Source organism: Rutidosis leptorrhynchoides, chromosome 5 (assembly GCF_046630445.1).
Source record: "Rutidosis leptorrhynchoides isolate AG116_Rl617_1_P2 chromosome 5, CSIRO_AGI_Rlap_v1, whole genome shotgun sequence".
Classification (NCBI taxonomy): domain Eukaryota; kingdom Viridiplantae; phylum Streptophyta; class Magnoliopsida; order Asterales; family Asteraceae; genus Rutidosis; species Rutidosis leptorrhynchoides.
Window position 1 is genome coordinate 322,341,552 of NC_092337.1, and position 27,726 is coordinate 322,369,277.

A 27,726-nucleotide genomic window follows, 5' to 3' on the forward strand; every position below is an offset into this window, starting at 1 on the left:
ACGTTACTTCACTGTTATACTGTTTATTCTACTGCAAATATAAAAGCCCGTCCTCCCCTTCACACCGTATTCCTCTGGAACCTTCATCTGCACCCAACTAGCCCCCAAACAATACGTCTATGGAACTCCAACATATAGTCAACATAGGCCATGCCCTTTTCATATATTAATCGTGAAGATTTGGGGAAAAAATTAGGGTTTGAATTCATCAATTAATCTTCATGAAAGAGTATTGAATAATCTCTGTTTTGTAAATTCAATTGAAGCTTTGGAGCAAACATTAGGATCTGAGGCGATTTAACTCAAAAAATCGCCATAACTTTCTGGTATTCCTCCTCTAACTTTTTATATGCTTATAAAAAAAAAAGAGGTCTGTAATCTATTTTTTGTTATTATTTTTAAAAATATTCTAGGTTCATGTTTCTTTACGGTTATTAACATTTGAATTTAGTTTTCAATCGTTAAATTTGAGAAAGACGGTTCAATTTGAGGGTTATAGTTAGTGTATTGGCTTTGTATTCTTACTGATGGTTGTTGATTTTTTCTTATCATTTGGTTGAAGAAATACAAGCAATACTTTGATGGAATTATCTCCATTTGTTTGTTAAAATGTCTATGTTACTCATACTATGAGCATGTTCATATTTTCGACTCTTTTTTACCTCATTAATATTGTGCATTTAGTGTTTTGTGTTTACTGTTAACAGACCTTGAATATGTTATGTACTCATGTCTCATATGCCACGTTCTTACTGGGCATGAGTTAAACTAGATTGATGGAAGTTACAATGAAAATAAGTGTTCAACCATGTTGTTCTAGTTAAGTATGGCTTAAAAGATATATAGCTAGGGCTGTGAACACAAGTAAAAACTTCGTTTATTGTAGTTTATTGTAGTTGCATCAGTTAGTAGCAGATTGTTTGTGTAAAACAAAATTGGTCAATTTCTCCATTAGTTGTTTGATTTTAATTTCATACGCTTACTCTGGCAGAAAATTTATAACTTTGGTAAAGAAGAGAAATCAAATTAACGTAGAAGTGTATAACTTTGCAGTTGGAAAAATGGATTTGCTAATTACTTTTTTTGATTATATGCCTTTTAAAAGACATCATGATCAGGTTAACACTTATTTTCATTGTAAGTTCCATCAATCTAGTTTAACTCATGCCCAGTAAGAACGTGGCATATGAGACATGAGTACATAACATATTCAAGGTCTGTTAACAGTAAACACAAAACACTAAATGCACAATATTAATGAGGTAAAAAAGAGTCAAAAATATGAACATGCTCATAGTATGAGTAACATAGACATTTTAACAAACAAATGGAGATAATTCCATCAAAGTATTGCTTGTATTTCTTCAACCAAATGATAAGAAAAAATCAACAACCATCAGTAAGAATACAAAGCCAATACACTAACTATAACCCTCAAATTGAACCGTCTTTCTCAAATTTAACGATTGAAAACTAAACTCAAATGTTAATAACCGTAAAGAAACATGAACCTAGAATATTTTTAAAAATAATAACAAAAAATAGATTACAGAACTCTTTTTTTTTTTATAAACATATAAAAAGTTAGAGGAGGAATACCAGAAAGTTATGGCGGTTTTTTGAGTTAAATCGCCTCAGATCCTAATGTTTGCTCCAAAGCTTCAATTGAATTTACAAAACTGAGATTATTCAATACTCTTTCATGACGATTAATTGAAGAATTCAAACCCTAATTTTTTCCCTAAATCTTCACGATTAACATATGAAAAGGGCATGGCCTACGTTGACTATATGTTGGAGTTCCATAGACGTATTGTTTGGGGGCTAGTTGGGTGCAGATGAAGGTTCCAGAGGAATACGGTGTGAAGGGGAGGACGGGCTTTTATATTTGCAGTAGAATAAACAGTATAACAGTGAAGTAAGGTTTTTTTAGACTATAGGGTTGCAGCATATTTACGTGAATTAGTATATATATAAATGAGATATAATACATCGATATATAGTTGATTTGTCATTGTTTTTTATTTCTTTTGCATTCTTACGTAATGGTATTATTTTGCAGGTAGTGACCTAAGGTCTACATCGGTTTGCATCATCTTTTGTTTGATGGTACTTTTTTTATCGACTGCATCTTTGTGTTGATATGTAAACACATAATTTATTTTCTTTAAACACATAATTTATTTTCTTTCTATTTGTAGTGTCCGCGACTAATCCTCCCGGACGAAGTCTTCAACAGTTGGTCCCATCGCGTTGATTGACTCCAAGTAATGTCCTTAACATGAGCTAATGCACAGCGGAAGACTTAATTTGTACCTGAGAATAACATGCTTTAAAACGTCAACATAAAGTTGGTGAGATATATAGGTTTGATGCTAGCAGCGTTATAACTATGGACCACAAGTTTTCATATGTAAACATTTTAATAAAAATATTCTAAGTGGTTGAGCACTTGGTAACCATACTTAACATTTAATCACGTCGCATATTCCCTTTATTATGAAATCTTACTACACTGTACCAAGTATAGTCACGAAACGAAGTACTGTGCAACCGTTGAATACTGGTCGTCCAGTCCGGTTGGGGTTGTCAGGCCCGATAGATCTATCAACAGGATTCGCGTTTACAATACCGCTGTAAATAATAGTTACCAAGCTACAGGGAAGTATGCCAGTGGTACAACTCAACGTAGAATATATTTTTCAGTTACTTGTGTCCATAACGTAAAACATAAAGTACATGTATTCTCATCCCGAAATATTTAGAGTTTAAAAGTGGGACTATATACTCACCTAATGTATTTTGTAGTAAAAATACATATAACACCATTAACATCACTGAATAAGTGTAGGGTGGCCTCAGACTCACGAACCTATATCATTTATAGGTATATTAACACATATAATGAGATTCGAACAAAATTATGTATTATTAGTAAATTTATTGTTATTTTAATTATATTCTTCATTGATAACATAATTAATTACTTTTATTAATATTTATTTTAAAATATCAATATAGTAATGTTGTATATAGTAAATATGGCTTTAATAATTGTTTGATAAAATAATAATGATGAAGAGTTGTTTCTTTCTATGATAATAATAATAATAATAGTTATAATAATAAAAATGGTAATTTTTATAAAAATAATACTTTTAATAATAATGGATACTAATAACTATAAAATAATAATTTTGCAAATAATAATAATACTAATAATACTTACATTTGTAGTGCTAATACTAAATAGTTATTTTGAATGATAATCTTAATACTAATGATAATAATAATACTAATAATAACAATAATAATAATAATAATAACTAAAATAATTTTACCTTCAAGTAAACTTCTTTTTTTTTAAAAAAATGTCACAAGCCGGGCTCGAACCCGCGACCTCCCGTATAACCAAGAACACACATGACCACCCATCCGTTTTATTCTTTCTGTTTTCTTAGTCCCATAACAATTTATATAATCCGTGGTTCTGTGTCATCATCTTCTTCAAATATATATACTCAACGAGTTAATCAATCACACCCGCAATTAACGATTCAATTTAGGATATGTATTGAATTTAGAAACGATCAATAATTACTATTATCTGGATTGACAGAACACAAAAAAAAAAAAAATAAAAGAAGTCGAAATATAACCCCAATCCCGTCGCTGTTTACTTTCTTTCTAAAAAAAATTTGATTTTATGAATCGTTACGTTATAGGTAAAAGTTATAACATGAAATAGGTTATAAAACATTCTTGGAAACATTCTAAATCACTAATTTAACTTGAATTGAAACGGGTAACACGAATTTGAGTGAAGAACAAGGTTTGACTTTTTAATTTTAAAACTTTGACTCTCAAATTCGGATTCTATGTATGGATTTGGAATTTAAGATTTTACAGAGAGTTGGAGTGAAGGATTTCCAACAATACTGCATTACTAGATTTTAAGTTAATTCGAAATCAATGTTTTGGAAAATTTTTAGCAAGAACAGAGATACGAATGGATTTCTTTTTAATATTTCTGTTTAAAAATTCCACTAATCAGGGTTGTCACTTGATATATATAATCGTTACAGAAGTAAGAAAAAAAAAACGTGATACAATAGCTGGTATGGTTCGATAAGAAATCAGAGGAGAAGAAATATATATAAAAAAAATAAAAGGAAAACAGATAACGATAGATAATATAGCTTTTGTTTGTATCTTGTATTACCCCAACAAACTTTCACGGATAAACAGAAACAGAAGAAGAAAAATATCACAGATAGTGATATAAATATCATTTACGCGTGAATAAATTTGTTATTTTTATTTTTATTTTTATTTTTAATTTTTTTTTAAATAAAATATAATAATTAATAATTATATTACAATAATAATATTATTAATATTATAAAAGAGTTATTAATAATTAAAATAATAAAAATTATAATATTAATGATAACAATAATAAGTTGTATAATAATAACAATAATTGATACAAATTTTAATAATTTTTTTTTTTTTAGAAGTAATACTTTTATTAACAATTATAAAAGTAAAACTAATAAAACAACAATAATATCGTTAATAATTAATAATAATAATTTTTATCATAACAAAATAATATTGGTATTATGAATGATAGTAATAATATCGATAAATATAGTATAATGACTTTTACATATCTAGTTCTTATATATATACATTTACATCTCATATAAGAATCAGTAATATAATATTAATATTAACATTTTAGCAATAAAAAAAATGAAAATAATAATAATATTTATGTATCATTTATATTTTAACTTGTAATTAAAATTAATATATTATCTTTACACTATATTATATAATATCAGTTTACACAATAAATTTTCGTGAATCGTTGAGCACAGTCAAAGGGTAATTAATTATCCGAATATAGATTCCAAACTTTCTAGACTCAACATTAGGGTTTTTGCTTATCATGTCGGAAACATATAGAGATTAGGGTTTAAATTTGGTCGGAAATTTCCGGGTCGTTACAGTACCCACCCGTTAAATAAATTTCGTCCCCGAAATTTGATAGAGGTTGTCATAGATAACAATAAGAATGTTTTTATGACGAATATGAGGTGATAATGGAGTTTTATCATCATTGGGTAATGTAGATAAAACGATTCGATTATGTGAAGCGCACGAGTGAAGTTATCACAAAAGAGTGAAATGGATAAATAATCTATTCGTTTCAACCGATGACGCAGTTACTATTGACCTCCGGGATTTAAGGAATTTAAAGAAAATCTTACGTAATAAGATTTGGTTCTTCGGCGATTTAGAAAATCAAAATCTTCTTTAATTAATGCAATAATCTGTTCCTGATTTCTCTGTCGGATATATTGCTATAAATCCACCCCCTTCGTTTTCCTTATTCTCCACACCTTTTATTCTTTCTTCCTCTACTCATTCTTAATATGTTCCATCCAATCCTGATTCTTATTATACTTCTAACCTTCATATCTTTCATTCTTCTTTTTCATTTGCCGCCAGAAGAATCTATTTACTTTTATGATTTTCTTGGAATTATAATGTTTCTTATTCTCCCGTGTCTTTACGTTGTAATACGTATTGATATACACGGTTTGTAGTTTCTGGGTGATTATTGGGTTTTATATCTTCCCTTATACTTCGATGTCCTTGCTTTTGTTTTCTATAATCATTATCATCCACAGTTAATACTCTCTTCCATTTACTGCGATTTATACTCCAATTTCTATTTCGGAGCTTCATTCTTTTTCTTTTCCTCCTTTTCAACTAAGCATCTTTTGTAATGGTCCGGAATTCGTAGGTATGAAATTCGAAATGAATATAGTTAATGTCCTAAGAGAGAATTGGTAATGGCACGATTTTTGATTTGTCAAATTACCAGAATATCCTGGAAAAGACCGAATCATCAAGAGAATATTGTCTTGATATGTTTAGAGATTGGATAGATTGTAAGAGCCGTGTAACATGGCACATGATGATGGTACTGTGAATCATCACATTCCATTAGAAACGCAACGTGACTTACTGTAATATAATGAAGTTGATCAAGTTTCATTATATTATACTAATTCACGCATCAGTTCCCAACACTGCTTCAAAACATTCATATTTTAAACTTTAAGATTTCAGAATTTAGAAACTACCACAGTTTCTTTTATGTTGTAACGCAGATATTACGGGGAGATAGATGATTGCAGATAGGAATAGCTGTGAAAATATCTTTAGAATTATGGAGAATATGTATAGCGGAAAATATGAAGATATCTTATAATATCTAAGATAAGATGATGATGAATAATATCATCTGAAAAAGTTTAGAATAAGGAGTAGGGTTCATACTAACGGTTTCAGGAGACACTGAATCGTTTGGATTCTTTGAAGACAGGTTCAGTCCTTGTATTTGTTCTTTGTTTCCTTCACGGTTAGCTCAAACCGTTTTTTTTTTTTTTTGTACCAAATTTTCTATCGAGCGTTCCTAACACTCCCTTCTTTATCATCAAACTTTTGGCTATTTAGGCTATCTATGAATTTACTGTTTCCTCTGCATTTAATGCAGCCATAACTGAATCGTCGGTTATCAATCCGAGGTGTTTTTGAGCGAATTGTGTTTTTAGATGATTAAACGCTTATGGTAGTATGGTGGAATATAAAAGGGTTTTCTGGTAGCGACTGCGCAAGAATAACGTATATATCGAGACTAACCTTTCTGAGAAGTCGAAGTTAACTTGTTGAAGCTGTGATAAAATTGGCTAATTTTGGAAAGGGATTACAAAGTTATTTTGGGTAATAATAACACCAAAGGAATTATCACTGCTACGTGTTAACTGTTGACTCGGTTTTCGAGAGTTTTCAGGTGTATAACTATATGCATAAATCTTCCTTCCGTAAACGAGGTGCGGCGAGTTCAACTTCTCGATCGAGGTGTTTTCAAGAATCATGAAAGGTTTGAACGCGAATTGTAATTGTCGAGGTACAAATGAGGTTTAGAATGAAATCAAGTGGCAAACTTGAAGAATTGTTTAGTTTCATATGTTATGATCAATATTTTAATTCATTTTAATTGTCCAAAGTTAGCAGTCCAATAGTCCGATAGTTCAATAGTTCAATGATTCATATATAATTTAATATTTAATATTCGAATTAAATAATACGTATCGTGACCCGTGTACCGGTCTCAGTGTCGATCACAACTCAAAGTATATATATATTTTGGAATCAACTCCGACCCTGTATAGCCAACTCCAACATTCACATATAGAGTGTCTATGGTTGTTCCGGAATATATATATAGATGGGTCGATATGATAGGTCGAAACCTTGTATACGTGTCCCGTTATTTAAAGTGCATAAAATAAATAACAGAACTTAAATGACAATAAACTAAATTGCGATAAAATGTAATACGGAATTAACAGTTAGCTGGGAACAGTTAACTAGGAACAGTTAGCGTGGAATCCTTAACAGATTTCAATTAGTTAATTCGTGTGTTTCTAACAATTTTTAATTTGTCCAATGTTTCTTCTTTATGCCACTTGTTGGATTCTGATAGGTAAAAATCCAAATTTGAAATTGAAATGGAAATGGTAAATCTGGGGTGAACAGATACGTATATCGGTGATTGTAGGTGAGATAGCAAATAACCGTTGAATCAGATTCGAAGAATATACACTGTAACTTATTAATGTGAGATCTAAATATTCCTCGGGTACTACCTACCCGTTAAAATATTTTCATCATTAACAGTTTGTACGAAAGAATTTTTAATTACAATCTTTATGAAAATATACTTGTATATATATTTTCTTCAGATGTAATCATGGATCTAATGAGTCAATAAGATATTAAATTCTTTTTTTTTATCGTTAATACTTGATTACATGATCTCTAAAACATTAAAGATTACATAATTACCATGTCGAACGAAGATAAATGAGATAGAACGATAAATAAAGCGAAGATAATTGATATAGAATGATATGTAAAACGAAGATCATACTCGAAGTACAGATAGTGATATTGAGGTGTGTGATGTTGATATCCGAGGTACAAATTGTGATGTTGAGGTTTACAACGCGGTTGTGGTTGAGGGTGATATGGGTACTGTCGGTGTTGATGATGGTGGTACGGATTATGCTGCTGGTGCTGCTGCTGGTGTTTGTAACCTTCGCACCATATTCTCCAAAGCCGTCACGCGAGTGCGAAGTGTAGTGACCCGAACTTTTCCATGTTTATATATATTAATTGAGATTGATGTTTACATGATTAAATGTTTCCAACATGTTAAGCAATCAAACTTTTTAAGACTTGATTAATTGAAATAGGTTTCATATAGACAATTGACCACCCAAGTTGACCGGTGATTCACGAACGTTAAAACTTGTAAAAAAACTATATGATGACATATATATGGTTATATATATATAGTTAACATGATATTATGATAAGTAAACATATCATTAATTATATTAACAATGAACTACATATGTAAAAACAAGACTACTAACTTAATGATTTTGAAACGAGACATATATGTAACGTTTATCGTTGTAACGACATTTAATGTATATATATCATATTAAGAGATATTCGTACATCATAATATCATGATAATATAATAATTTAAAATCTCTTTTGATATTATAAACATTGGGTTAACAACATTTAACAAGATCGTTAACCTAAAGGTTTCAAAACAACACTTACATGTAACGACTAACGATGACTTAACGACTCAGTTAAAATGTATATACATGTAGTGTTTTAATATGTATTTATACACTTTTGAAAGACTTCAATACACTTATCAAAATACTTCTACTTAACAAAAATGCTTACAATTACATTCTCGTTCAGTTTCATCAACAATTCTACTCGTATGCACCCGTATTCGTACTCGTACAATACACAGCTTTTAGATGTATGTACTATTGGTATATACACTCCAATGATCAGCTCTTAGCAGCCCATGTGAGTCACCTAACACATGTGGGAACCATCATTTGGCAACTAGCATGAAATATCTCATAAGATTACAAAAATATGAGTAATCATTCATGACTTATTTACATGAAAACAAAATTACATATCCTTTATATCTAATCCATACACCAACGACCAAAAACACCTACAAACACTTTCATTCTTCAATTTTCTTCATCTAATTGAACTCTCTCAAGTTCTATCTTCAAGTTCTAAGTGTTCTTCATAAATTCCAAAAGTTCTAGTTTCATAAAATCAAGAATACTTTCAAGTTTGCTAGCTCACTTCCAATCTTGTAAGGTGATCATCCAACCTCAAGAAATCTTTGTTTCTTACAGTAGGTTATCATTCTTATACAAGGTAATAATCATATTCAAACTTTGGTTCAATTTCTATAACTATAACAATCTTATTTCAAGTGATGATCTTACTTGAACTTGTTTTCGTGTCATGATTTTGCTTCAAGAACTTTGAGCCATCCAAGGATCCATTGAAGCTAGATCCATTTTTCTCTTTTCCAGTAGGTTCATCCAAGGAACTTAAGGTAGTAATGATGTTCATAACATCATTCGATTCATACATATAAAGCTATCTTATTCGAAGGTTTAAACTTGTAATCACTAGAACATAGTTTAGTTAATTCTAAACTTGTTCACAAACAAAAGTTAATCCTTCTAACTTGACTTTTAAAATCAACTAAACACATGTTCTATATCTATATGATATGCTAACTTAATGATTTAAAACCTGGAAACACGAAAAACACCGTAAAACCGGATTTACGCCGTCGTAGTAACACCGCGGGCTGTTTTGGGTTAGTTAATTAAAAACTATGATAAACTTTGATTTAAAAGTTGTTATTCTGAGAAAATGATTTTTATTATGAACATGAAACTATATCCAAAAATTATGGTTAAACTCAAAGTGGAAGTATGTTTTCTAAAATGGTCATCTAGACGTCGTTCTTTCGACTGAAATGACTACCTTTACAAAAACGACTTGTAACTTATTTTTCCGACTAGAAACCTATACTTTTTTTGTTTAGATTCATAAAATAGAGTTCAATATGAAACCATAGCAATTTGATTCACTCAAAACGGATTTAAAATGAAGAAGTTATGGGTAAAACAAGATTGGATAATTTTTCTCATTTTAGCTACGTGAAAATTGGTAACAAATTTATTCCAACCATAACTTAATCAACTTGTATTATATATTATGTAATCTTGAGATACCATAGACACGTATACAATGTTTCGACCTATCATGTCGACACATCTATATATATTTCGGAACAACCATAGACACTCTATATGTGAATGTTGGAGTTAGCTATACAGGGTTGAGGTTGATTCCAAAATATATATAGTTTGAGTTGTGATCAATACTGAGATACGTATACACTGGGTCGTGGATTGATTCAAGATAATATTTATCGATTTATTTCTGTACATCTAACTGTGGACAACTAGTTGTAGGTTACTAACGAGGACAGCTGACTTAATAAACTTAAAACATCAAAATATATTAAAAGTGTTGTAAATATATTTTGAACATACTTTGATATATATGTATATATTGTTATAGGTTCGTGAATCAACCAGTGGCCAAGTCTTACTTCCCGACGAAGTAAAAATCTGTGAAAGTGAGTTATAGTCCCACTTTTAAAATCTAATATTTTTGGGATGAGAATACATGCAGGTTTTATAAATGATTTACAAAATAGACACAAGTACGTGAAACTACATTCTATGGTTGAATTATCGAAATCGAATATGCCCCTTTTTATTAAGTCTGGTAATCTAAGAATTAGGGAACAGACACCCTAATTGACGCGAATCCTAAAGATAGATCTATTGGGCCTAACAAACCCCATCCAAAGTACCGGATGCTTTAGTACTTCGAAATTTATATCATATCCGAAGGGTGTCCCGGAATGATGGGGATATTCTTATATATGCATCTTGTTATTGTCGGTTACCAGGTGTTCACCATATGAATGATTTTTATCTCTATGTATGGGATGTGTATTGAAATATGAAATCTTGTGGTCTATTGTTACGATTTGATATATATAGGTTAAACCTATAACTCACCAACATTTTTTGTTGACGTTTTAAGCATGTTTATTCTCAGGTGATTATTAAGAGCTTCCGCTGTCGCATACTTAAATAAGGACAAGATTTGGAGTCCATGCTTGTATGATATTGTGTAAAAACTGCATTCAAGAAACTTATTTTGTTGTAACATATTTGTATTGTAAACCATTATGTAATGGTCGTGTGTAAACAGGATATTTTAGATTATCATTATTTGATAATCTACGTAAAGCTTTTTAAACCTTTATTGATGAAATAAAGGTTATGGTTTGTTTAAAAATGAATGCAGTCTTTGAAAAACGTCTCATATAGAGGTCAAAACCTCGCAACGAAATCAATTAATATGGAACGTTTTTAATCAATAAGAACGGGACATTTCAGTTGGTATCAGAGCGATGGTCTTAGAGAACCAGAATTTTGCATTAGTGTGTCTTATCTAGTTTGTTAGGATGCATTAGTGAGTCTGGACTTCGACCGTGTTTACTTGAAAAATGATTGCTTAACAAATTTTGTTGGAAACTATATATTTTTAACATATGAATATTATGTGATATATTAATCTCTTAACGCGTTTGATATTATGTGATAGATGTCTACCTCTAGAACAAGTCCCATTGACTCACCTAATAATAATGAAGAGTCAAATGTAAATTGGAATGATTTGTGGACTGATTCACAAGTTCCCGAAGAGGAACCGGAAGAAGAGTCGGAACCGGAAGAAGAATCGGAACCGGAAGAAGAATCGGAACCGGATAAAGAAATAGAACCGGTGGGGGAAATAATAAAACGGTTAAGTAAAAGAAAATCCTCAACCAACCGACCAAAGTTAATTATGGTCAATGGTGTTTCCGCCAAGGAAGCAAAATATTGGGAGGATTACCAATTCTCCGATGAATCGGATTCCGACGAGAATTCCGATGATGTTATAGAAATTACCCCAACTGAATTTAAAAAGGCAAAAGAAAATAATAAGGGAAAGGGCATAAAAATAGAGAAATCTAATTCCAACCCCGATGAACTTTATATGTATCGTCAACCCCCGAAGTCCTTAAGTTGTAACAATGACCCGGGAACCTCTAAACCACCAGGTTTTTCTAAACCAATGTGGACAACGACGGCTCGTATTAGGGGAACATCATATATCCCTAGAAACTTGGCAAAACGAACCAAAACCGAAGAAGAAGAAACGAGCGAGTCGGAATAAGATAGTTGTATTCGTGTGGTGTAATATATGTAATATAGTGTTCTTATGCTTTATGATATATGTAAAAATTGCTTGTATTAATAAGTATTTTTTTATGAATCTAACTCTTGTCTATTTTACAGTTTAAAAACACAAAATGGATAGACAACCCAATATTTTAAGAGACCTACCCGGAGACATGATTGATGAAATCTTGTCTAGAGTCGGCCAGAATTCCTCGGCACAACTATTTAAGGCGAGATCAGTTTGTAAGACATTCGAAGAACGTTCCAAGAATGTCTTGGTTTATAAGAGACTTTCGTTTGAAAGATGGGGGATATCACATTGGGAAACCCATAAGTTACGATGTGTTTACTTTGACGCATATATTGCGGGGAACCCAAATGCTATTTTACGCAACGGGTTAAGAAATTATTTTGACTCAATATATCCGAATATTGGACTTCGTGATTTAGAAAAAGCGGCTAACATGCAACATAAAGAAGCATGTTATGCTTACGGATTAGTAATGTTCGCTTCTCACCAAAGTGAGAACAAGAACATCGGGCTACAACTATTAAACAAAACATTTCCACAAGTGACGGAGTCGGTAATTGGGGTAAGAAATGAGGTTTTTAGATTGTTACGGGACTGTTGGACATTACGTAACCCTCGTCCCTTTGATGACGTTACAACACGCTGTCTTATCAACGGCCATAACGGTTATGTTGCACAAGACCAAGGATGGGAAGTAGTCCTGGTAAAACCAGAATGCATGACTTGTTTCTGGACGTATGAATTACGTGTCTTTATTGCCTTTGCTGAACGACTTGTGTATTAGCTAGAATTATCTTCACAACTATCTTGTATCAAAGTTATTGTGTGCTATATTTCATGCTTTATGTAAAATAAGCGGTATTGTAAGTTTGTAAAATATTGTATAAAAGTTTGAACGCGAAATATTATTATAATCAGTTTTTCATATAGAATTGTAGTAGTTGAATTGTATATTAGCTACTAAGTATGAACTTAACGGGTAGGTACTACCCGAATTTAAACTTATAAAACGCTAATATGAAGAAAAAGCTTTTATAAATGAGTTCATATTATGCTACGAAATACTGTTAACTACTCTTAATATTCTGTATGATTAACTTGTTCCATTTAACTATTTTGAAGGAAATGGCACCGACTACTCGACACACCGTGAATATGAATGAAGAGGAATTCCGTACTTTTCTAGCTTCAAACATAGCCGCAGTACAGGCTGCGCTACATACCAACAATAACCTTGGATCTAGCAGTACAGGAAATCGTGTAGGATGCACCTACAAAGAATTCACTGCCTGCAAACCTTTGGAATTTGATGGAACCGAAGGACCGATCGGATTGAAACGGTGGACCGAGAAGGTCGAATCGGTGTTTGCCATAAGTAAGTGTACTGAAGAAGACAAAGTGAAGTACGCTACGCATACCTTCACAGGTTCTGCGTTAACATGGTGGAATACCTATCTAGAGCAAGTGGGACAAGACGATGCGTACGCACTACCGTGGTCAGCATTCAAGCACTTGATGAACGAGAAGTACCGTCCCAGAACCGAGGTCAATAAGCTCAAGACAGAACTTAGAGGGTTACGAACCCAAGGATTTGATATTACCACGTACGAAAGACGATTCACAGAATTGTGCCTATTGTGTCCGGGAGCATTCGAAGATGAGGAAGAGAAGATCGACGCGTTTGTGAAAGGATTACCGGAAAGAATCCAAGAAGATATAAGTTCACACGAGCCCGCCTCCATACAACAGGCATGTAGAATGGCTCACAAACTAGTGAACCAGATTGAAGAAAGAATTAAAGAACAGACTGCTGAAGAGGCCAATGTGAAGCAAGTCAAAAGAAAGTGGGAGGAAAATGGTGATAAGAATCACCAATACAACAACAACAACAATCGCAACATCAATCGCAACTACAACAAACGGCTCAACAACAACAACAACAACAACAACAACAACAACAGCAACTACAACAATCATCCCAACAACAATAATAACCGCAACAACAACAACAATCAGAAACAGCTATGCCAAAGGTGTGAAAAGTATCACTCGGGGTTCTGCACCAAATTTTGCAACAAGTGTAAAAGAAATGGTCATAGCGCGGCGAAGTGTGAGGTCTACGGACCAGGGGTTAATAGAACGAAAGGAACAAATGGTGTCGGAACGAGTAATGGCGGAGCAAGTAGTGTCAGAGCAAGTTATGCCAATGTAGTTTGTTATAAATGTGGAAAACCAGGCCACATTATTAGAAATTGCCCGAACCAGGAGAACACGAATGGACAAGGCCGTGGAAGAGTTTTCAATATTAATGCGGTAGAGGCACAGGAAGACCCGGAGCTTGTTACGGGTACGTTTCTTATTGACAATAAATCTGCTTACGTTTTATTTGATTCGGGTGCGGATAGAAGCTATATGAGTAGAGATTTTTGTGCTAAATTAAGTTGTCCATTGACGCCTTTGGATAGTAAATTTTTACTCGAATTAGCAAATGGTAAATTAATTTCAGCAGATAATATATGTCGGAATCGAGAAATTAAACTGGTTAGCGAAACATTTAAGATTGATTTGATACCATTAGAGTTAGGGAGTTTTGATGTGATAATCGGTATGGACTGGTTGAAAGAAGTGAAAGCGGAGATCGTTTGTTACAAAAATGCAATTCGCATTATACGAGAAAAAGGAAAACCCTTAATGGTGTACGGAGAAAAGGGCAACACGAAGCTACATCTTATTAGTAATTTGAAGGCACAAAAACTAATAAGAAAAGGTTGCTATGCTGTTCTAGCACACGTCGAGAAAGTACAAACTGAAGAAAAGAGCATCAATGATGTTCCCATTGCAAAAGAATTTCCCGATGTATTTCCGAAAGAATTACCGGGATTACCCCCACATCGATCCGTTGAATTTCAAATAGATCTTGTACCAGGAGCTGCACCAATAGCTCGTGCTCCTTACAGACTCGCACCCAGCGAGATGAAAGAACTGCAAAGCCAATTACAAGAACTTTTAGAGCGTGGTTTCATTCGACCAAGCACATCACCGTGGGGAGCTCCTGTTTTGTTTGTCAAGAAGAAAGATGGTACATTCAGGTTGTGTATCGACTACCGAGAGTTGAACAAACTTACCATCAAGAACCGCTACCCACTACCGAGAATCGACGACTTATTTGATCAACTACAAGGCTCGTCTGTTTATTCAAAGATTGACTTACGTTCCGGGTATCATCAAATGCGGGTGAAAGAAGATGATATTCCAAAGACTGCTTTCAGAACACGTTACGGTCATTACGAGTTTATGGTCATGCCGTTTGGTTTAACTAATGCACCAGCCGTGTTCATGGACCTTATGAACCGAGTGTGTGGACCATACCTTGACAAGTTTGTCATTGTTTTCATTGATGACATACTTATTTACTCAAAGAATGACCAAGAACACGGTGAACATTTGAGAAAGGTGTTAGAAGTATTGAGGAAGGAAGAATTGTACGCTAAGTTTTCAAAGTGTGCATTTTGGTTGGAAGAAGTTCAATTCCTCGGTCACATAGTGAACAAAGAAGGTATTAAGGTGGATCCGGCAAAGATAGAAACTGTTGAAAAGTGGGAAACCCCGAAGACTCCGAAACACATACGCCAGTTTTTAGGACTAGCTGGTTACTACAGAAGGTTCATCCAAGACTTTTCCAGAATAGCAAAACCCTTGACTGCATTAACGCATAAAGGGAAGAAATTTGAATGGAATGATGAACAAGAGAAAGCGTTTCAGTTATTGAAGAAAAAGCTAACTACGGCACCTATATTGTCATTGCCTGAAGGGAATGATGATTTTGTGATTTATTGTGATGCATCAAAGCAAGGTCTCGGTTGTGTATTAATGCAACGAACGAAGGTGATTGCTTATGCGTCTAGACAATTGAAGATTCACGAACAAAATTATACGACGCATGATTTGGAATTAGGCGCGGTTGTTTTTGCATTAAAGACTTGGAGGCACTACTTATATGGGGTCAAAAGTATTATATATACCGACCACAAAAGTCTTCAACACATATTTAATCAGAAACAACTGAATATGAGGCAGCGTAGGTGGATTGAATTATTGAATGATTATGACTTTGAGATTCGTTACCACCCGGGGAAGGCAAATGTGGTAGCCGATGCTTTGAGCAGGAAGGACAGAGAACCCATTCGAGTAAAATCTATGAATATAATGATTCATAATAACATTACTACTCAAATAAAGGAGGCGCAACAAGGAGTTTTAAAAGAGGGAAATTTAAAGGATGAAATACCCAAAGGATCGGAGAAGCATCTTAATATTCGGGAAGACGGAACCCGGTATAGGGCTGAAAGGATTTGGGTACCAAAATTTGGAGATATGAGAGAAATGGTACTTAGAGAAGCTCATAAAACCAGATACTCAATACATCCTGGAACGGGGAAGATGTACAAGGATCTCAAGAAACATTTTTGGTGGCCGGGTATGAAAGCCGATGTTGCTAAACACGTAGGAGAATGTTTGACGTGTTCTAAGGTCAAAGCTGAGCATCAGAAACCATCAGGTCTACTTCAACAACCCGAAATCCCGGAATGGAAATGGGAAAACATTACCATGGATTTCATCACTAAATTGCCAAGGACTGCAAGTGGTTTTGATACTATTTGGGTAATAGTTGATCGTCTCACCAAATCAGCACACTTCCTACCAATAAGAGAAGATGACAAGATGGAGAAGTTAGCACGACTGTATTTGAAGGAAGTCGTCTCCAGACATGGAATACCAATCTCTATTATCTCTGATAGGGATGGCAGATTTATTTCAAGATTCTGGCAGACATTACAGCAAGCATTAGGAACTCGTCTAGACATGAGTACTGCCTATCATCCACAAACTGATGGGCAGAGCGAAAGGACGATACAAACGCTTGAAGACATGCTACGAGCATGTGTTATTGATTTCGGAAACAGTTGGGATCGACATCTACCGTTAGCAGAATTTTCCTACAACAATAGCTACCATTCAAGCATTGAGATGGCGCCGTTTGAAGCACTTTATGGTAGAAAGTGCAGGTCTCCGATTTGTTGGAGTGAGGTGGGGGATAGACAGATTACGGGTCCGGAGATTATACAAGAAACTACCGAGAAGATCATCCAAATTCAACAACGGTTGAAAACCGCCCAAAGTCGACAAAAGAGCTACGCTGACATTAAAAGAAAAGATATAGAATTTGAAATTGGAGAGATGGTCATGCTTAAAGTTGCACCTTGGAAAGGCGTTGTTCGATTTGGTAAACGAGGGAAATTAAATCCAAGGTATATTGGACCATTCAAGATTATTGATCGTGTCGGACCAGTAGCTTACCGACTTGAGTTACCTCAACAACTCGCGGCTGTACATAACACTTTCCACGTCTCGAATTTGAAGAAATGTTTTGCTAAAGAAGATCTCACTATTCCGTTAGATGAAATCCAAATCAACGAAAAACTCCAATTCATCGAAGAACCCGTCGAAATAATGGATCGTGAGGTTAAAAGACTTAAGCAAAACAAGATACCAATTGTTAAGGTTCGGTGGAATGCTCGTAGAGGACCCGAGTTCACCTGGGAGCATGAAGATCAGATGAAGAAGAAATACCCGCATCTATTTCCAGAAGATTCGTCAACACCTTCAACAGCTTAAAATTTCGGGACGAAATTTATTTAACGGGTAGGTACTGTAGTGACCCGAACTTTTCCATGTTTATATATATTAATTGAGATTGATGTTTACATGATTAAATGTTTCCAACATGTTAAGCAATCAAACTTGTTAAGACTTGATTAATTGAAATAGGTTTCATATAGACAATTGACCACCCAAGTTGACCGGTGATTCACGAACGTTAAAACTTGTAAAAAAACTATATGATGACATATATATGGTTATATATATAGTTAACATGATATTATGATAAGTAAACATATCATTAATTATATTAACAATGAACTACATATGTAAAAACAAGACTACTAACTTAATGATTTTGAAACGAGACATATATGTAACGTTTATCGTTGTAACGACATTTAATGTATATATATCATATTAAGAGATATTCGTACATCATAATATCATGATAATATAATAATTTAAAATCTCTTTTGATATTATAAACATTGGGTTAACAACATTTAACAAGATCGTTAACCTAAAGGTTTCAAAACAACACTTACATGTAACGACTAACGATGACTTAACGACTCAGTTAAAATGTATATACATGTAGTGTTTTAATATGTATTTATACACTTTTGAAAGACTTCAATACACTTATCAAAATACTTCTACTTAACAAAAATGCTTACAATTACATTCTCGTTCAGTTTCATCAACAATTCTACTCGTATGCACCCGTATTCGTACTCGTACAATACACAGCTTTTAGATGTATGTACTATTGGTATATACACTCCAATGATCAGCTCTTAGCAGCCCATGTGAGTCACCTAACACATGTGGGAACCATCATTTGGCAACTAGCATGAAATATCTCATAAGATTACAAAAATATGAGTAATCATTCATGACTTATTTACATGAAAACAAAATTACATATCCTTTATATCTAATCCATACACCAACGACCAAAAACACCTACAAACACTTTCATTCTTCAATTTTCTTCATCTAATTGAACTCTCTCAAGTTCTATCTTCAAGTTCTAAGTGTTCTTCATAAATTCCAAAAGTTCTAGTTTCATAAAATCAAGAATACTTTCAAGTTTGCTAGCTCACTTCCAATCTTGTAAGGTGATCATCCAACCTCAAGAAATCTTTGTTTCTTACAGTAGGTTATCATTCTTATACAAGGTAATAATCATATTCAAACTTTGGTTCAATTTCTATAACTATAACAATCTTATTTCAAGTGATGATCTTACTTGAACTTGTTTTCGTGTCATGATTTTGCTTCAAGAACTTTGAGCCATCCAAGGATCCATTGAAGCTAGATCCATTTTTCTCTTTTCCAGTAGGTTCATCCAAGGAACTTAAGGTAGTAATGATGTTCATAACATCATTCGATTCATACATATAAAGCTATCTTATTCGAAGGTTTAAACTTGTAATCACTAGAACATAGTTTAGTTAATTCTAAACTTGTTCACAAACAAAAGTTAATCCTTCTAACTTGACTTTTAAAATCAACTAAACACATGTTCTATATCTATATGATATGCTAACTTAATGATTTAAAACCTGGAAACACGAAAAACACCGTAAAACCGGATTTACGCCGTCGTAGTAACACCGCGGGCTGTTTTGGGTTAGTTAATTAAAAACTATGATAAACTTTGATTTAAAAGTTGTTATTCTGAGAAAATGATTTTTATTATGAACATGAAACTATATCCAAAAATTATGGTTAAACTCAAAGTGGAAGTATGTTTTCTAAAATGGTCATCTAGACGTCGTTCTTTCGACTGAAATGACTACCTTTACAAAAACGACTTGTAACTTATTTTTCCGACTAGAAACCTATACTTTTTTTGTTTAGATTCATAAAATAGAGTTCAATATGAAACCATAGCAATTTGATTCACTCAAAACGGATTTAAAATGAAGAAGTTATGGGTAAAACAAGATTGGATAATTTTTCTCATTTTAGCTACGTGAAAATTGGTAACAAATTTATTCCAACCATAACTTAATCAACTTGTATTATATATTATGTAATCTTGAGATACCATAGACACGTATACAATGTTTCGACCTATCATGTCGACACATCTATATATATTTCGGAACAACCATAGACACTCTATATGTGAATGTTGGAGTTAGCTATACAGGGTTGAGGTTGATTCCAAAATATATATAGTTTGAGTTGTGATCAATACTGAGATACGTATACACTGGGTCGTGGATTGATTCAAGATAATATTTATCGATTTATTTCTGTACATCTAACTGTGGACAACTAGTTGTAGGTTACTAACGAGGACAGCTGACTTAATAAACTTAAAACATCAAAATATATTAAAAGTGTTGTAAATATATTTTGAACATACTTTGATATATATGTATATATTGTTATAGGTTCGTGAATCAACCAGTGGCCAAGTCTTACTTCCCGACGAAGTAAAAATCTGTGAAAGTGAGTTATAGTCCCACTTTTAAAATCTAATATTTTTGGGATGAGAATACATGCAGGTTTTATAAATGATTTACAAAATAGACACAAGTACGTGAAACTACATTCTATGGTTGAATTATCGAAATCGAATATGCCCCTTTTTATTAAGTCTGGTAATCTAAGAATTAGGGAACAGACACCCTAATTGACGCGAATCCTAAAGATAGATCTATTGGGCCTAACAAACCCCATCCAAAGTACCGGATGCTTTAGTACTTCGAAATTTATATCATATCCGAAGGGTGTCCCGGAATGATGGGGATATTCTTATATATGCATCTTGTTATTGTCGGTTACCAGGTGTTCACCATATGAATGATTTTTATCTCTATGTATGGGATGTGTATTGAAATATGAAATCTTGTGGTCTATTGTTACGATTTGATATATATAGGTTAAACCTATAACTCACCAACATTTTTTGTTGACGTTTTAAGCATGTTTATTCTCAGGTGATTATTAAGAGCTTCCGCTGTCGCATACTTAAATAAGGACAAGATTTGGAGTCCATGCTTGTATGATATTGTGTAAAAACTGCATTCAAGAAACTTATTTTGTTGTAACATATTTGTATTGTAAACCATTATGTAATGGTCGTGTGTAAACAGGATATTTTAGATTATCATTATTTGATAATCTACGTAAAGCTTTTTAAACCTTTATTGATGAAATAAAGGTTATGGTTTGTTTAAAAATGAATGCAGTCTTTGAAAAACGTCTCATATAGAGGTCAAAACCTCGCAACGAAATCAATTAATATGGAACGTTTTTAATCAATAAGAACGGGACATTTCACGAAGTTCGTTAACTTCTGTTAGTACACCGGGATGATTGGTGGTTGGAGTGAGCGAATGAACAAGATCTGAAATATGGGATAGTATATAATCGTGACGAGATACTCTAGAAATGAGAGAGAAAATGGTTTCTCGAACAGGTTCGCCGGTAAGTGCTTCAGGTTCATCGCCAAGAGGGCAATTTGGTGGATGGAAGGGATCACCCTCTTCATGTCTCCAGTGACTTAGTATATTACGAACCCACCCCCAATTCATCCAGAATAGATGATGGGAGATTGGTTGATCCATTCCGGTGATGCTGCCTTCGGAGCTTGAATGAAAATCCATATCGGCATAGCCGTCATAATCTGAGGAATTCGAACTAGATGCGGAATCCATCTTGTATAATCGGAAAAATGAATTTTTGGTATGAAATAGATTATAGAAGTTAGATTTGGTACTCTTCTATACATACTTTACATATGTATATATAATACCAAAATCCCGTAAATTACGGAGAATCTTTGAAAAGATGTCAACTAAAGTCCAAAGTAACAGATATGCTAAGATATGAATTTTGTCTATACACTACCGATGCACTAAATGCAGTAAGACGTGTCTAGACTTATGAATGATAAGCAGGCAATTCCATAAGGATAATAAGCAAATAATTTACGACTAGAAATGATAAGCAAAACTTTTTGACAGGTAGACACGGTCAAAGTCCAGACTCACTAATGTATCCTAACAGCTACTAGTTAGACACACTAATGCAAGACCTGGTTCACTAAGACCACCGCTCTGATACCAACTGTAGTGTCCGCGACTAATCCTCCCGGACGAAGTCTTCAACAGTTGGTCCCATCGCGTTGATTGACTCCAAGTAATGTCCTTAACATGAGCTAATGCACAGCGGAAGACTTAATTTGTACCTGAGAATAACATGCTTTAAAACGTCAACATAAAGTTGGTGAGATATATAGGTTTGATGCTAGCAGCGTTATAACTATGGACCACAAGTTTTCATATGTAAACATTTTAATAAAAATATTCTAAGTGGTTGAGCACTTGGTAACCATACTTAACATTTAATCACGTCGCATATTCCCTTTATTATGAAATCTTACTACACTGTACCAAGTATAGTCACGAAACGAAGTACTGTGCAACCGTTGAATACTGGTCGTCCAGTCCGGTTGGGGTTGTCAGGCCCGATAGATCTATCAACAGGATTCGCGTTTACAATACCGCTGTAAATAATAGTTACCAAGCTACAGGGAAGTATGCCAGTGGTACAACTCAACGTAGAATATATTTTTCAGTTACTTGTGTCCATAACGTAAAACATAAAGTACATGTATTCTCATCCCGAAATATTTAGAGTTTAAAAGTGGGACTATATACTCACCTAATGTATTTTGTAGTAAAAATACATATAACACCATTAACATCACTGAATAAGTGTAGGGTGGCCTCAGACTCACGAACCTATATCATTTATAGGTATATTAACACATATAATGAGATTCGAACAAAATTATGTATTATTAGTAAATTTATTGTTATTTTAATTATATTCTTCATTGATAACATAATTAATTACTTTTATTAATATTTATTTTAAAATATCAATATAGTAATGTTGTATATAGTAAATATGGCTTTAATAATTGTTTGATAAAATAATAATGATGAAGAGTTGTTTCTTTCTATGATAATAATAATAATAATAGTTATAATAATAAAAATGGTAATTTTTATAAAAATAATACTTTTAATAATAATGGATACTAATAACTATAAAATAATAATTTTGCAAATAATAATAATACTAATAATACTTACATTTGTAGTGCTAATACTAAATAGTTATTTTGAATGATAATCTTAATACTAATGATAATAATAATACTAATAATAACAATAATAATAATAATAATAACTAAAATAATTTTACCTTCAAGTAAACTTCTTTTTTTTTTTAAAAATGTCACAAGCCGGGCTCGAACCCGCGACCTCCCGTATAACCAAGAACACACATGACCACCCATCCGTTTTATTCTTTCTGTTTTCTTAGTCCCATAACAATTTATATAATCCGTGGTTCTGTGTCATCATCTTCTTCAAATATATATACTCAACGAGTTAATCAATCACACCCGCAATTAACGATTCAATTTAGGATATGTATTGAATTTAGAAACGATCAATAATTACTATTATCTGGATTGACAGAACACAAAAAAAAAAAAAAAAATAAAAGAAGTCGAAATATAACCCCAATCCCGTCGCTGTTTACTTTCTTTCTAAAAAAAATTTGATTTTATGAATCGTTACGTTATAGGTAAAAGTTATAACATGAAATAGGTTATAAAACATTCTTGGAAACATTCTAAATCACTAATTTAACTTGAATTGAAACGGGTAACACGAATTTGAGTGAAGAACAAGGTTTGACTTTTTAATTTTAAAACTTTGACTCTCAAATTCGGATTCTATGTATGGATTTGGAATTTAAGATTTTACAGAGAGTTGGAGTGAAGGATTTCCAACAATACTGCATTACTAGATTTTAAGTTAATTCGAAATCAATGTTTTGGAAAATTTTTAGCAAGAACAGAGATACGAATGGATTTCTTTTTAATATTTCTGTTTAAAAATTCCACTAATCAGGGTTGTCACTTGATATATATAATCGTTACAGAAGTAAGAAAAAAAAAACGTGATACAATAGCTGGTATGGTTCGATAAGAAATCAGAGGAGAAGAAATATATATAAAAAAAATAAAAGGAAAACAGATAACGATAGATAATATAGCTTTTGTTTGTATCTTGTATTACCCCAACAAACTTTCACGGATAAACAGAAACAGAAGAAGAAAAATATCACAGATAGTGATATAAATATCATTTACGCGTGAATAAATTTGTTATTTTTATTTTTATTTTTATTTTTAATTTTTTTTAAATAAAATATAATAATTAATAATTATATTCCAATAATAATATTATTAATATTATAAAAGAGTTATTAATAATTAAAATAATAAAAATTATAATATTAATGATAACAATAATAAGTTGTATAATAATAACAATAATTGATACAAATTTTAATAATTTTTTTTTTTTTAGAAGTAATACTTTTATTAACAATTATAAAAGTAAAACTAATAAAACAACAATAATATCGTTAATAATTAATAATAATAATTTTTATCATAACAAAATAATATTGGTATTATGAATGATAGTAATAATATCGATAAATATAGTATAATGACTTTTACATATCTAGTTCTTATATATATACATTTACATCTCATATAAGAATCAGTAATATAATATTAATATTAACATTTTAGCAATAAAAAAAATGAAAATAATAATAATATTTATGTATCATTTATATTTTAACTTGTAATTAAAATTAATATATTATCTTTACACTATATTATATAATATCAGTTTACACAATAAATTTTCGTGAATCGTTGAGCACAGTCAAAGGGTAATTAATTATCCGAATATAGATTCCAAACTTTCTAGACTCAACATTAGGGTTTTTGCTTATCATGTCGGAAACATATAGAGATTAGGGTTTAAATTTGGTCGGAAATTTCCGGGTCGTTACACTATTGGCGCCACTTCTTCCCAAAAATTCGTATATCAACTTTTATGTACCAGTAAATTATACTGATTTTATATATACTTTTTCAGGTTTGTCACCAAGATATCAAGACTCTTTAGAGCAATTACACTTGGATTACCTCTCTTTTACTATAACTATGCAACCCATCAGCTTCATGTATTTTTGTAATCTGTTATTTTTTTTCTTGATATGAAGTATGGTTGTGCAACCGCACAGACAAGGAAAATATCACAAAAATATAGTCTTGAATTTGTGGGAGTCTGTTGTTCGTGATTGTGGTACACACATTTTTTCTAATCTTGAAATATCTTATGTAGGCAACAACCTTCAATAATTCCAATATTGATCCAACTGCATGGTCCATTGAACATAATGAAACTATCATTAACATTGGCCTCCTTCATATGTGATATGTTAATGCGTAAAAGCTTCCCGTAAATTCCAATGGAAAATTGTTGCCGGGAGCTGATGGTGGAAAACTAGAACTGCCAGTTCAAGAAGGAAACAAATAGTGAGATGAAGTAGGATTTTAAAAGTGAATAAAGGTAGAGAAGCATGAAATAAAGGGGTTAAGCATAGTCCAGGTCTATATAATTGCATGTTTTTTGCATATCTATAATCGAATTATATATGGTTATTGTTGTTTATAGTAACTGTCTCAATAAGGACGATGACAAATTATGTGACTACTATTCAATGAAATTTAGTTTTTAATATTGACTTTGATAGTTCTTTTATTTTTCATCTCATGTTGTAGTTAAAATCTTGGGTTTATAGTCATGACAACTATTACATTTTTATATGTTTTTTTATCTTTTTAGCTCATTGAAGATCATTTTATACGGGATTACGGGTGGAGGAAGCTCAACTCTCAAATGATGTATTGGGACGCGAAAGAAAATTGGAGGTTATTTTCTATTAATGAACTTAGTTATGATATTTATATATGTCAATTGTAGGTTTGATGTTATGGCCATCTTCTTGAGTAATTCTTGATCTATACAATAGAGATTTCGTTACTCAATGATTGATTAGTACGTATGCAGCTCATCATTTTAGTTTTGTTTGTGTGTGTAACTATTATTTGATAGTATGGTCAGTTGGTATTGTGTATTATTATTTCATATCGTCTGCATTTATTTTGTTTTGTTTTTGTATGCAACTTATTTCCAAGTGGCTAATGTATACTGACATGTTGTAGCATGGATAATCACCTTTGTCCCTTCTCAAATGACCTTCCTAAACATTTGGATTGTTATATAGGAGTTATCGAAGTATAGTGGAAGAAGAATAGCAAAAGAAAGACTTCAATTAAGGCTAGAAACATGTGGACCATGGGCAATACTAGGTTGGATGCTTGCTTTACTGCATATTCAATAACCTTTTTAGCGTGATTTACATATTTTTAGTTAAAATTGTAGCTCAACTCATTTTTGTGATTTTCAAACCAACCACTGGACGTAACAACTTTATCGGCGCAACGCGTGATTCTGAAAAGGTATGTTATATTATCTTTACCCATTTATGCATATATTTGTTATTTCAGTATGTATGGGCGGTGTTTGATGAAGTTTACTTATTTTAGATTTATTGTTCAGACAAAGTAATATTCAAAAATACAGAGAAGCCGACTCACATGTGAAGGTACCATCAGCCCGGTGCCATCGTGACAAACAGAGAATAATTATGCTATAGCTGCAACGAATGTAATAGAGGCCTAATTGGAACAACGCCCAACCTACATTGCCCAGATCACTACACCGAAAGCATATATACATCAGGTATGGCAAGATGAGTCAATTTGGTACGGGTAAAAACAGGATCAAGTAAATTTTCGTACGGGCCAGGTTGACCCACAGATATATGTTCTGTTTTAAAAAATGTTGGATAAACTAATGTAATCTGGTAAAAATGTATTTTGACTAATAGTTTTTTTACCTTTTTGACTCTTCACAATGTTCCATTTTAACCAAATTTTGTTAATGTAACCTGTATGAGCCGAACTCTTTCATTTCTAAGTAAATGGGCAAAAAATACCACCTCTAATATTAACTCTCATTTAGGATTAACGTTGTGCCACTTTAATCGACTGCAGAAGCTGCACGTTGGACGTGAAGTTTCACGCCATTTGTATGTCAATCTGGAGATAAGAGAAATTTGTTGTAACGAATGTGAACCGTCCATGATAGTTCCAGTAAGTATCATTATGCATTAGCTAATAGTCTACCCAAAATTTGCACAACATTGCGAATGATCAACCCGTCCACTCTTGGATCGTGAAGACAAGGGAAAAAATACAACTTCTAATAGAACTTGTAGACGCTTTAGTGTGGATAGACTGTGAAACAATGGTATCAACAATGGTGTTTGAAGCCCCCGAGGAATCAAACAACAGTTAGGGAGCCAAAATGTGACCGCTACAACGCGCGGTCCGTTCTAAAACTAGTTATATAATCATTTAATGATAACTACTAACATGCATAGACGCACTTGTTGTGACGAGTAAATCTCACTGCTCTTTTGAACCAAGGAACATAAGGTTGACTAACTAAAGTGTGTGTGTGTGTGTTCGGATGATAAAATTGCGGTTTGTAACTGATGATCATGACTTTTATCCATATGGAAGTTTGTGTGGGAAGATAATTACATGCATCCCACAATGTCATTAATGAGAATGTGTAAATCATGAGGCTAGGCAACGTGATATAATGGTACTGAGGTGTTGGGAGTGGTTAGTGTAACTCATGCTTTTACACTGAGGTGAAAAGAAGTATCATGAGATCTACAAGAAGGGGT

At 32.7% G+C, this 27,726-nt stretch overlaps 1 long non-coding RNA gene across 6 annotated transcripts; it reads left to right on the top strand.

Moving 5' to 3' along the window:
* On the top strand, positions 1–27,726 carry LOC139847093 (uncharacterized). 6 transcript variants are annotated; one of them, XR_011759298.1, is made up of 6 exons: positions 1–326; positions 1,054–1,118; positions 2,063–2,109; positions 24,999–26,428; positions 26,516–26,711; positions 27,026–27,726. It is a non-coding gene; the product is annotated as an uncharacterized lncRNA (long non-coding RNA). The 6 variants fall into 6 exon arrangements; XR_011759299.1 differs by lacking the exon at positions 1,054–1,118 and having other exon boundaries at positions 24,999–25,837; positions 26,194–26,428; XR_011759301.1 differs by lacking the exon at positions 1,054–1,118 and having other exon boundaries at positions 24,999–25,514; positions 25,752–26,428.